General features: G+C 36.0%; 1 long non-coding RNA gene across 1 annotated transcript in view; it reads left to right on the plus strand.

Annotated features, from left to right (window-relative positions):
• LOC148758186 (uncharacterized) overlaps positions 1–12,134 on the plus strand; it is a 110,273-nt gene that overhangs the window by 93,248 nt on the left and 4,891 nt on the right. The window contains exon 2 of the long non-coding RNA XR_016021562.1: positions 11,319–11,457. This is a non-coding gene — a long non-coding RNA (uncharacterized LOC148758186). The remainder of the gene's footprint in view (positions 1–11,318; positions 11,458–12,134) is intronic.

Here is a 12,134-nt window from a genome sequence, read left to right on the forward strand (position 1 = left end):
TTTTCTCAGAGAAGTGGTAGCACGTGTATTTCTTCCAAAGAGATTGAATGAAGGGACCAGTTCATATCTGAGAAGAAAGAAGGATACAGAATCATGGTCCTCACATGTCACAAAGTAGTAACTTATTCAGTGTAGTTATGTGTAACAGAGCTTTTCAATGTATGCAAGACTGTGACATACAACATAAATGTATATGTATGTATCTGTGTACATGTGACTCATTATATTACAGAATAGCTTTCTATTAAGGGGGTGAACATTACATATTTTGTCATGTAAAGTTCAATTTTTTTTCTAAATGTTCCTTGTGATAAATGAATGCTCTATCCTCGTTTTACCCCCTAGAACTTTTTTTTGGGGGGGAGGTGAGTTCTGTACCTGTGTTCCAATCTTAATTTTTCTTTGTTTTGCATGTTAAAGTGCTTCATTAGGTTTCAAGATTTTTTTTAAATTAATTTTTATTATTTGACTACACACACAGAGGAGAAAAAATGTCAGAAGAAAAGAGTCAGAGGAAGGAGTGATTTTCTAGGAGCTAACATTGTAAGGAGCCCCCCCAAAACTGGAGGAGACAAGGGTGGGATTCTCCCAAGAGCCACTCTGGGGCATTCAGCCCTGCTGGCATGTTGATTCAGCCCAGCAATCCTGATTTCTTAGCCTCCAGCAATAGGAGACAACACATTTAAATTGTTTTAAGCCACCGAGTTTGTGGTGATTTGTTACTGCAGCCACGGAAAATAATAGTTACTAAATCCATATGAACGTGAGTTGCGCTTTGAATGCAAACCAACAATTGAAAGTCACGGAATGAATGATACTGACTGAGGAAAAGTGGGGTTGGCAGAGAAACAAATTAAGAACTAGGGACCCAAGGGATATATGTCGTTAGCATCTCAGAAAGTAATTTGGTTACAGTATTAAGGTTGCAGTTATTTGCATATGGCTAAAGGAAAATTAATTTTCAGGGTTTTCATACTATCATGCATAAACACTCAATTATCATTTAAAAAGCACAAGTGCAACAAATGAAGTAATTGAAGTGAATGGATAATTATTAATACACTTTAAAATTTTGCTAAAATTATTGCTTTGTACCTAACAACATGAGTCACTTAGAGTCTCGGAGGTTTTCTTGAAATAAAGGGAAACCAGGAATAAAGTTGCTAAAAGGGACACGTATAAATACATATGATAGACCATATTGCAATTTTTAAAGAGATTAGAAGTATGGTACTTAAAAGCATCTGGTCTGGGACTAGAATGCCACTGTTTAATTCCTGGTATTATTGTTAACCTGCTGTGTGATCTTGGGTACATCATTTTACATTTCTGTGCCTTGGTTTATTCAATCTGTAAACTAGTGATAAAAATAGATGTCACTGGGTTGCTCTGTGAATTAAATCCGTAGATATTTGCATAACAATTAGACCTATGCCAGGTATTTAGTTCTTTAAAATGTTGGTTAATAAGAGAGAGACTGAAGTATTCCGTTTTCACTTGGAGCATAGGCGAATTTATGAATTTTAAGATAGTAGTGATTTTAAGAAGTTGCACCAGTTTTATAAATGTGTTAGTTTGCTCAGACTGTTATAACAAAAATGCCACGGACTGGGTGGCTTAAACAGCAAACATTTCTTTCTCACAGATCTGAAAGCTGGGAAGTCTCAAATCAAGGTACCGGTGGATTTGGTGTCTTAGGAGAGTTTGCGCACTGGTGCATGGCCGGCTGTCTTCTCTCTATGTCCTCACAAGCAGGAGGGTCAGGAAGCAGCTCTCTAGGTCTCGTTTGTAAGCAGCAGTCACCTTCATGTGAGCTCCACTGTCCTGATCCCAGAACCCCCGCAAAGCCCCACCTCCGAATGCCATCACTAATTACGTTTCAACATGTGAATCTGGGAGGGCACAAACATTCAGTCCATAGCAACACAAAAACTGCTAATTTTGGAAAACCAGAAGGAAAAAATACTACCATGTCAACACTACCTATTAGGAATAACTTGTTTCAGAAACGTTACCATGCAAAACAGTTACTTAAAAGAGGCAGGAGAGTAATCAGGCCATGCATATGCCTGGATGCTACTGGAGCATGGGAGACAAACTATGTCTCTTGGGCCGCCCTTTTTTAGAATCCAACTAGGCAACTTTTGGTGAGACATTCTTCCTTGGAAAAAGGCAATGCAGTTGGAAAGGTTATACCTTTCTTCTATGTTGATCAATTTTGATCACCCATTTTTTTTCATGTTTTCTGAATAGACAGTTAAATCTGTTACGTTTTGATCTGAATAACCCATCTTTTTGAAAGGGATCTTATCTCTAAACTTTAGGTGTATTTTTATGTAATTCCTGTATTCAACATGACTAATGGAATTTTCAGGACTTTAACTTTTTGTATAGTGAGTTAATCTAGTGAATTATTCATTGTACGCTCCTTCCATTCCATCTCACCCTTCAGTCATCATGGGACAACAACAGACATTATGGTTTTGGCAACCGCTCTGTTGGCAAACTGAACTGTGGCTTTATTACTGCAAATGCCAAATATATCTGACTGCATACAGGAACCTGTGCCAATGGAGAGTGGTGATAATTTTTAAATCTCTCTGACCAAGGGAAGAAATTGTGTTCAGCAATTTTAAAAAACAATGTTTTCCAAAATCAAAGTGTTCGGATCAAAAGTGAAAATTAAACTTCCAAGCAATGATAAACACATATTCTCCCTGTTGCCAGGATATGCATTTAAATCCCCAAATTATCCAGTGTTTGCTTTATCTGGAATGTCCTCTTATACCCTCTTAATTTATTAAGGTCCTACTCATATTTCAAAGCTCAGCCTGCAGCCCTCATCACCACTGATATCTTCCAACTACTCTCACCCAAAGAGAGCTTTATTATTTGAATCAGTTTGCACATAAAGTCATAGAAATGTTGAAGGTGAAAGAGAACTTAAAGCAGAAGTAGGTATAACTTCCTGGGAGGAAGCCAGGTTGCAGGACTGACATGGAGTTCCCATTGCAACAAAATGCTGAGCACAAAAAAATGAGAGTTCCTGACTGCAATTTATTTTTAAAACAGTAGTTTTTTTAGCATACATTTGCGTTCTTAGGGGTCCATGGAAATCAGCCAGGTGTCACCAAGGAGGTCAGTGACGTTGTTAAATGACCAGGGCTTAGCCTCTCACCTGGTACCTCAACCTGACTCCTTCCAGACTGCAGGGATCCCTTCACTTTTTATTGTTTACACGGGTTTCAGTTAGAAGACAGCATCTTAGTTAAAAAATAAAAATAAACTGCATTAAAACTTTGTTCTTTACCGTATATTTTTACATTGTATTGTTATCTATAGATGTAGGTATATATAGCTATATATAGATATATTTATGTATATATTATACATATATATATATGTATCCACTCATCCATATGAATAGATAAGAAAGAATGTATGTGCCCTGTCATACAATTCACTTCACTGTCTTCAAAAGGAATGACAATGCCTTATATCATCCCTCACCCATCCACCCAGTTTATTCATAATTGCCTAGAATAAACTGTGTATTCAGTATAATTTCTGATATTGATGATAATGAGAGTAATGAAGTTAGCTGAAGTGGAAAGAGTATGTAAATTTTATATGTATCAACAGTTTGACATTTACTGACATAACATTAATTAATGAAATTAATGATTCATTAAATCAAATATCTGAGAACCGTGTCTATAAAGCAGGGGACAACGAGCCCAGGCTCAGCCATATGAAGGACACTTCAGGATCCCTTCAATAAGATAACGTTCTATCTAACGCAGCTTTACTTTGTGTCTCTAGAAATTAAACCTAATGATAATGATAATTCAACTGTGCGAGTATTGACATCACTTTTGTTTTTATTTTTTAAATCACATTTACAAGGTGGCCTTTGGAAAATGTGTGTATGTAACATTTGGCACCTGACAATGTGCTATAGCAGTGGGACTGAACATGACAATGGCTTACATGGGACTCCTGTTTCTATCTCACGCTGTGCACTTACAAAGCAGAAAGTTCGCGAACTTATGTGTCTGACCTCGTAATAGGTTGGTGCAAAAGTAATTGTGGTTTTTGCCATTTTTAACCTTTTAAACCGCAATTACTTTTGCATCAACCTAATAGTAATGAGGAAATAGGTCATCAGCCCAGGGATAATGGGTAACTGCTTCATTCTCTTCACATGGCCTTCATCTCTGGACCCATGGCTCTTCCAGGTCCTAACATAATTTTGTATCCCAGCAAGTGAAGAGGGGATAAGAGAACAAGGACTAAACTACCACATCTCCATTGAAAGCACGAGGGTCAGTTTCATGGATGCATTTTCATTGTTCACATTTTGAACCCTGCAAATTGTGGAGCTGGCCCTGAGAGAATGAACCAGACACACAATCTGTTTGCTTCTTTTTACTTTTGTCAGAATTTGGCCGTATGACCACAACTGTTCACACAAAAGCTAAGGGATGTGATATCTTGCTGGTAGCCAGGGCCAGCTAGAACTCAGGAGTTACAATGTTCGAAGAAGGGAAGGATGACTCTTACCTACATCTAAGAAACTCAGCCACAGGATTCATGTTTTCCATTGTTCTACTCTTAGAACCCACATGCATGGTTGGGACTTGGTTTATTTTTTGTTGAATAAATAAAATATGTGGTCCGATAACTAAATCCACAGAACTAAACCAAACTGAAACCTTTAGATTTTAGGTAGATGCATGCCATCAAGGCCATGTAGAAAATGAGACTGGCCCAGTATCGTAATATTTAATAATAGGTAAACATTGCAAAGATTAGAACATGCTTTGAACATCCTTGGCTCATGGTAGGCAAACGTAGGTAACTAGCCGTCATGTGGAGTTGTAGCTTCCTAAGTATAAATCATATTCTATCAAACCATATATCACAGAAGTACAAATTCTCATATTCTCTAATCACTGAGTGTTTCAAAACACTCCTGTAAAAAGTAATCTTAATTCAGACACATTTTGGAGTTCTAACTTCCCTTCTGTAACTACCTTAACCAAGAATAATGCGTTTTTAAAGACAGTGTTAGAACAACTGTATGTGATACTCGGTACCCAAATGATGGGCTGATGCTTGTGAGAGTAACATAAACACAAGAATTATGGCAATATAGTCTTTTAGTATACAGCAAAGCAAGCTTATGTGCCAAAATAATCACTGTGTTTGATATGTCATTACAACATAAGGTAACTGATGGTCATTTTGATTACTCACTATGCTTGTGCATGAAATTTGCAAAAAGCTCCATCAAAAACATTACAGCAAAAAACAGTTTTAGGCCATAAAAAGGGTATGAGGTTCGCATTTCTGGAAATTATTCTTATAAAAACCTATTTAGTCCCTGCTAAGTTACTGAATAAATGAAACATTTCCATATTTTGTAAATTGTAAATTTTGTGCCCATTACTACAAAAGTACATTATAGTAGTTACATATTCAATTGGAGGGTGCATTGGAGAAAAAGTAATGCATAGGATGTATTACCATATTAGAATGAAAGCTGAGCAAAAATTTTAAAACCACCTAAAATGGAATGGTTCAAAAGAGATACATTGATTTCTCTCTTATATAATATGTAGGATATATATGTATGTAGGATCCGCTCAGAGTATCCATTTCAGGAATAGGTGGGGCTCTTCCATCCTTGAAACACAATTTTCTGGGTAACTCAACTCATGGCCATTCACACACAGAGTGATAAGCAGGAAAAAGCCCAGGCCAAGTTTCGTTTAAGCACCTGCAATGGGTGTTGTCCATATGATTTGCATTCACAATTCACTGGTGAGAATTTAGACACATCGCCACACTTACCTACAAGTGAGGGAAGGAAAAGTCATCTAGCTGGGATGCTTTGTACCTGGGAAAAGGAGGAGAATTTGAGGGAATAAACAGGTATTGTAACAATACTTCTCAGGGAACATTATTCAAAGGTAAGGTTTTTGTTTTGAAAATGATTTGTACTTAGGAAATTTCTAGTAACTCACTGAATATCTCAGGGATTAGGATTTCTAAAACAGCTTTTATTCAGAACATATTTAGATTTACAGAAAAGTTATGAAGATAGGAAAAGTGTTTCTATACCCCACTATCAGTTTTTCCTGACTAACTCTTATGTTAGTATGGTACCTTTGTTGCGATTAATAACTATTATAACATTATTAACTCAAGTCTCTATTCAGAATCCTTAGTTTTTACCTAATGATTTTTGTTCATTACTGGTGGTACTGAGGCAAATTGAATAGTAGAAACGTGTTGCATGTGTTTTCCCCTATTTTCCTTCTTTTTAACCTATTCTAATATTAAATAATAACAACACACACACATACAGAAAACAATATTTGAATTCATTTAGTGGGTCATCACTCTACAATCCATTTCTTGCTCTTCTGCTTCACATATTTTCATTTCCTGGTGAAACAATGTGTTTGTGATTAGTGCACCTGATCTAATTTTTGCTATTTCAAAAGCAAATAATCACATATAATGCTAATAGATGAAAAAAATATATTAGAAGAGGCATTTATTAAACTGTTGATGATTTTGGCATAGAAGATAGCAGACTATCTGGTAAAGCCGTATTGGGGACCGAGACCATAAAAATAAGTTATATCATAGACCTTACATAATTTATACGTAATTTATAAATAATCTTAGTACTTAGTAGAAGTGTTCTGGCCCGATTAAACAAGACAATATAACACACTAGTGTGTGGAGTTCTTCAAATCAGGACTATCATAGTAGAGTTTTCATTAAGTGTAACTGAGACATTTAACTCATTCAGTTCTTCCTCATAATAACTACAACACTTTTTAAGCATTTTAATTTCTCTCACACATTCTACAACTGTAATCTTCATTTAAATGTCTTGAGTATATTTTTTCATTAGTCTTCATGTTTAAAAGTTTTCTTTTAAAAAAATATGCTTTTAGACAGAGGGTGCGAAAAAAAATGTAAGCACATTTTTAAGATAATATCTTTTAAAATGTGTATACATGTTTTTTGGCACCCCCAGTAGTTATTGAAGCTATGTATCATTATGTAAATATTAGGGAATCTGAAAAACAAGAAAATTGCCATGGCTAAATTATAGTTAAAAAAGCAAACGTGCTATTATCTTGGGTGTCTTTTATCTTAGTTCCCACAAAGTGGAAGAAGGGCATTCACTCCACGAAATAGCAAATAACCCGTGACTTTAAAAGATACATAAAATAATACTTAACAACAGAACAACTATTACAGTAATTGTGATTGTCCTTAAAAATTATTGTATGTTAAATATTCAATGTATTGCCTCTGTTGTTGGAAACCCTGGGAAGTGAACTTGTTGTTACTCATTTTCTATGTTGGGTGAGGTGGCTGGCTCTCTAGGGGAAGGGCATGAGAATTTAGATTTGTAGACATTTGAATCATCATTTGCTATTAAATATTAAAAGATGAAGTGTCTCAGGTGAATGACGCTGAGTTCTAGCAGAGGGATCAGCCATATGCTGCTGATATAATGATCAGTGAACACTATTTAGAAGATTGAAGGATGATGTTTAAATTTAGACGATAAAATATCACTTATTTTATAGTGTTGATTCTTAGCAGTGTTGATTTAAAATTTACTATAGTATAAAAACATGCACTAGGTTAAAACAGTTAGACAAATAGGAATTATCTTTAAATTCAGAACCACTTTTCCACATAATTCATTCGGTGAACCATGAGTTTGGAAGGACTTATAAAGTGTGCTGGGTTGAACCTTTGATTTTAGGCTTGTCAATAAATATATATCAAAGGTTCATAAAAGAGAATTGAGTATGTATGATTTTTGCCTTCTGGGAATCTACAATCTAATAGATATATAAAAATTAAGTAGAGTAAAATGTCAATTTTTTTTTTTTTTTTTAGCATTGTTTTTCTTATTGCAATTGGGTGTAAAACAGAATGGTCCATTTTACTCCTGGGGAGATGAGTAGTAAATTCTCATATGAGATAATTGTTCCTCTGACTCGAGTGAGAATCATTATCATTTTCTTTTTTAGAAGGCAATCAAGGGTGAATAAATGAAAAACGTTGCTGGCAGAGGCAGAGTGTTGAATAAGAAAGAGTCTGGAGGCATGAAAGAGCATGCCACCTTTGCACTGAAAGCACCTTTATAAAGGTAGATTATAGTTTGGCATGAAATAAATAATTGGGAAGAGGAGGATAAGAAACAGCCAAGGATTGGATTAAGGAAGGAATTACATGCCAACTAAAGCGTTAGTTCCTTATTCTGTAAAGATATGTGTGGCATTTCCATTTGAAAAGCTTTATAATTTAAAAGTTCATTTTGGTGACTTGAGGGAGAATGGACTGGAAAAATATCCACGGAAATTAAAGGAAGAAGATGAATGTGGATTTCCATTAATAGAGTAGACAGAGCAATTTGAGCAATTTTGGGGTGTGGGGGGAGAACATCTCTTTAAGAAACACTTAAAACTGACAAAATAAACAACTATCCACCTATGCTTTTCAGCACAGCTAACAGGTAAAACAGCAAGAGAAATGGTCAGACCCCCAAGTAAAGCAGAAACTGAAGAGCGGGAGCTGCTATCAACCTTGGGATAGCGGAGGGGGTGTTGCAGGAGGGTGACCAGCTGGAGTCCTGCTAACCGATTAGTTAGTTCAGGTTTTGACCACTGTGTGGGAACACTGGGGAGACATTAGCAATATTTAAATAAAGAATAAAGATGATAAACATACATTAAAAAACTTATAAAATGCAGATAATGAAGATGAATCAAGATGGCAGGTTAGTCTCCCACGTAACAAAAGTCACTTCCTAGGTGAGGCTGCTCAGGCCGAACAGTAGCCACTGGCTGCGTGTGACTACTGAGCCCTAGAAAAGTGGCTGGTCCCACTGAGATGGAGGTACAGGCAGAATTGTGACCAGATTTCCAAGACTTGGAACCAAAAATTAAAACTTCCCATTGGTAATGTTTCTTATTGATCACATTTGAAATTGTAGTATCTTAGATATATCAGTTTAGTTAAAAGGTGTTAAAACGTATTTCTTCTTCCACTTTCTGAAAAAAAAAAAATGACTGCAAGGAAATGTTAAATTACCTAGATGGCTTAATGTGTGGCTTAATTACCTTTCTACTGGACAGCTCTGTCCTAGGAAATAACCTTTTAACACTCGGGCTCTCCCCAGCTAGCAATCATATTATTTTGTTGTTGATAGCGTTAACTCTCTAAGCCGCTAGAATTAAATTTATTTCTGATTTTGCTTTAAAGGCATAAACTTGATTATTGAGTCTCCTGTTCCAAGTAGAAAATCAAATGTTCCAGCCTGTATGAACCACTTTTGAACCCTTGCAGGACGGTTTTATGCCCATAATAATGCCGGTTGGAGGGGAGCGTCCAGTTAGAAACCTGTGGCCTGGTCGTTATCTTACCTCCAAATCCTTGTGTTCATTGTGGCCTCAGAACAGTGCTTGACTCATGGAAAGTCCTGCATAGATATTTCATTAATCAAGTATTATGTAGCACAGTTATTATGTGATAGTTCTATTGAATAATCATCGAATGCAATAGTACTTCAGTCATTAAATGGTTAGTCTGATCTCCACACATGAGACAATTTAAAGTGTGGCATCTTTGCTTCAGATTGAATTTCATTTCTATGTAGCAATTTACCACACTTGGCTGCATGTCCTCAATATCAAATGATTTGACATGGATATTCTAATTCCTAAGCCATTCATAGTTCATTAAAATAGCTATTGTTGGCCTTCATGAAAAAGAAATGGAGATGTTTGTAAGAACTTCAGCTAACTGCGATGATTTACCAAATACTGGATTATTAAGTGGTGATTGAATTATAATTTATATTTCTATCTCTAGGAAAGCCTGGAGATAGAAATATAATCTGATCACGTAGATGGAGGAAAGTGGAATGTCATCAGCAGTGGAATAGTAGATAGTGAGTGGACATGGTAAATGCAAGCCCTCAGGTTTTAAAAATCCAGCTGACTGCCTAAGAATACCACACGCTTAGTATCTGTGACGGTGGTTTCAAATTATAAATACCGTTCTTCTGACCAGAGGGAAATGCAATTTTGCTAAAGGATTATTATTCTAATGAAATGATCCAGGCACCAAATCAGAATGAGATTGTTATCAGTTTTCTCTAAGCTTGATTTATTTCACATGCCTTTTTCAATGGCCATGTTGATTTGGGAGACCTATGTGTATCATCTTAAAATCTATGCCAAGTTTATTATTTAAAAGTTGTATTTTCTATGTTTTCAAAAGTTTCAACTTTTCTTCCAGTTGAATTCCTATCTTTTATAATTCCCACTTTAGCAAACATATATAGTTTTCACATTATTTCAAAGTTTTTCTTCAAATTAATACATTTTTGGTCTGCTCAAAGTGAACGGATCTTTAATACCCTCTATAAGAAAAGAAAGAGGTTATACCAAAACCCAAATCCAAACTCAAAACCCATGTATGATTAGAGGGCAGTGCATGGTCCCAGTTCCTTCCAAAATATTTCTATTTTGACAAGAAGCACAAAAAAAGGGAGAGAGAACATAAATTTTCTTGCATTATGTAAATGCAGTTAGAGACGACCATCAACTATTTCAGCATTTTATTTTTAGCTGACATGATCATTTGCATACTGATTTAACTTGCAAAAAATCAGCTTGAGATTCCTGTGATAGAAAAGAAAGTCAAAGTATGATAGTCAGCAAAATAGTAGAGTAGTAAGATGTTCCTAGAGAAAATTTCTTCTCAATAAATTTTTGACTTGCAGAATTTCAAGTTTCACTCAATTTACTAAGTTCAGTTAATTCTTAATTAAGAAACCTGAATTAGGGCTATCAGAAGAGAAATCAAATACCCTTTTAAAATATGATTTTACATATACACCTCTCAACCTTTGGCTCTGAATAAGATTTTGAGAGTAAAGTGTTTTTGTTTCTTTTTCTTTTTTTTTAAATTCTCCAATTGCTAAAGCAATAATGAGTGAAAATATTTGCCTATAAGACCAATTCAGGAAAAGTGAAATATTTATGGGCTGCATTTTTTTCCCCCATACTTTGACAAACACATGTTGTATTAAACTTGACTATATTGTGTATTGGTTATTTGACACTGCTTAATAGCTGGCAATATATGAGAAATAGAAACATAAAAATATGTGTTGATTGTGTTTCTTGGTTATACCAATTATATTGTGTTCATATTATTGTAGACGCAACATTCAGAGAAGGACATTCGTATACTTCTGTATTTTCAGGGAGAAAACAGACTCAGTTAGGAAGGATGCACTGACAGTGCTTCCAAAGACAGCTGGAACGAAGATGATTTGGTCCTGCTCAATGGCACTTTTGTGCCAACACACGCCAGGCACGAGAAGTCCCAGGATAAAGTCCTAGGTAGGTACTTCCTCACCTGTGTCTGTAGGATCTTCTCTCATAAGTCAGCCAGGGGAAAGTGTGCTGAGCAATGACGAATGGACATGGCTGACCCTTTCCTTAAGTTCCGGGAACGACAGCCCTTCAGAGGCCATTGGTGAGCATGCGTGTTGCTCCGGTGGATTCTGGCCTCTAAGACCCTTCCGGAAAAAGTTCTAGTGGTAATTCTGACTTATGCAGCAAACGTCTTTGGAATTGTGTTGTCTATATTTGATAAGCTTTATCACTCTGTGGATGACTGATTGTGGATGGTAAATTCCAGCTTTTTGCAGTTGTTCAGGTATACTGTGAGGGTTATGTGTTTGATGATGACTGAGACCTCAATTTCATTAGTGATTCTTGCTTCACCATGTAGTGAGATTAAATAGAGAACTAGGATGGCTCATTTAAACTCAGTGATGCACTGAAAAGAGGACAGGTACATTCCAGAAAAGTCTGCGTTGAAATCTTTGTTTTCAACTTCTTGGTTTGTGATCTCGGGGAATGTGAAAAACTGCTCTGAGCCTCTGTTTTACACCAAGAAAATGGAAATAATAATTCATAACCTGGTGGTGGTGTCAGAATTGAATGAAGAGAATATCTGCTTTGATCCTACTGTGTTTCCCCGAAAATAAGACCGAGACAGACCATCAGCGCTA

The sequence above is a fragment of the Rhinolophus sinicus genome, chromosome 6, assembly GCF_057876585.1.
Source record: "Rhinolophus sinicus isolate RSI-liver-muscle chromosome 6, RSI-T2T, whole genome shotgun sequence".
NCBI lineage: Eukaryota > Metazoa > Chordata > Mammalia > Chiroptera > Rhinolophidae > Rhinolophus > Rhinolophus sinicus.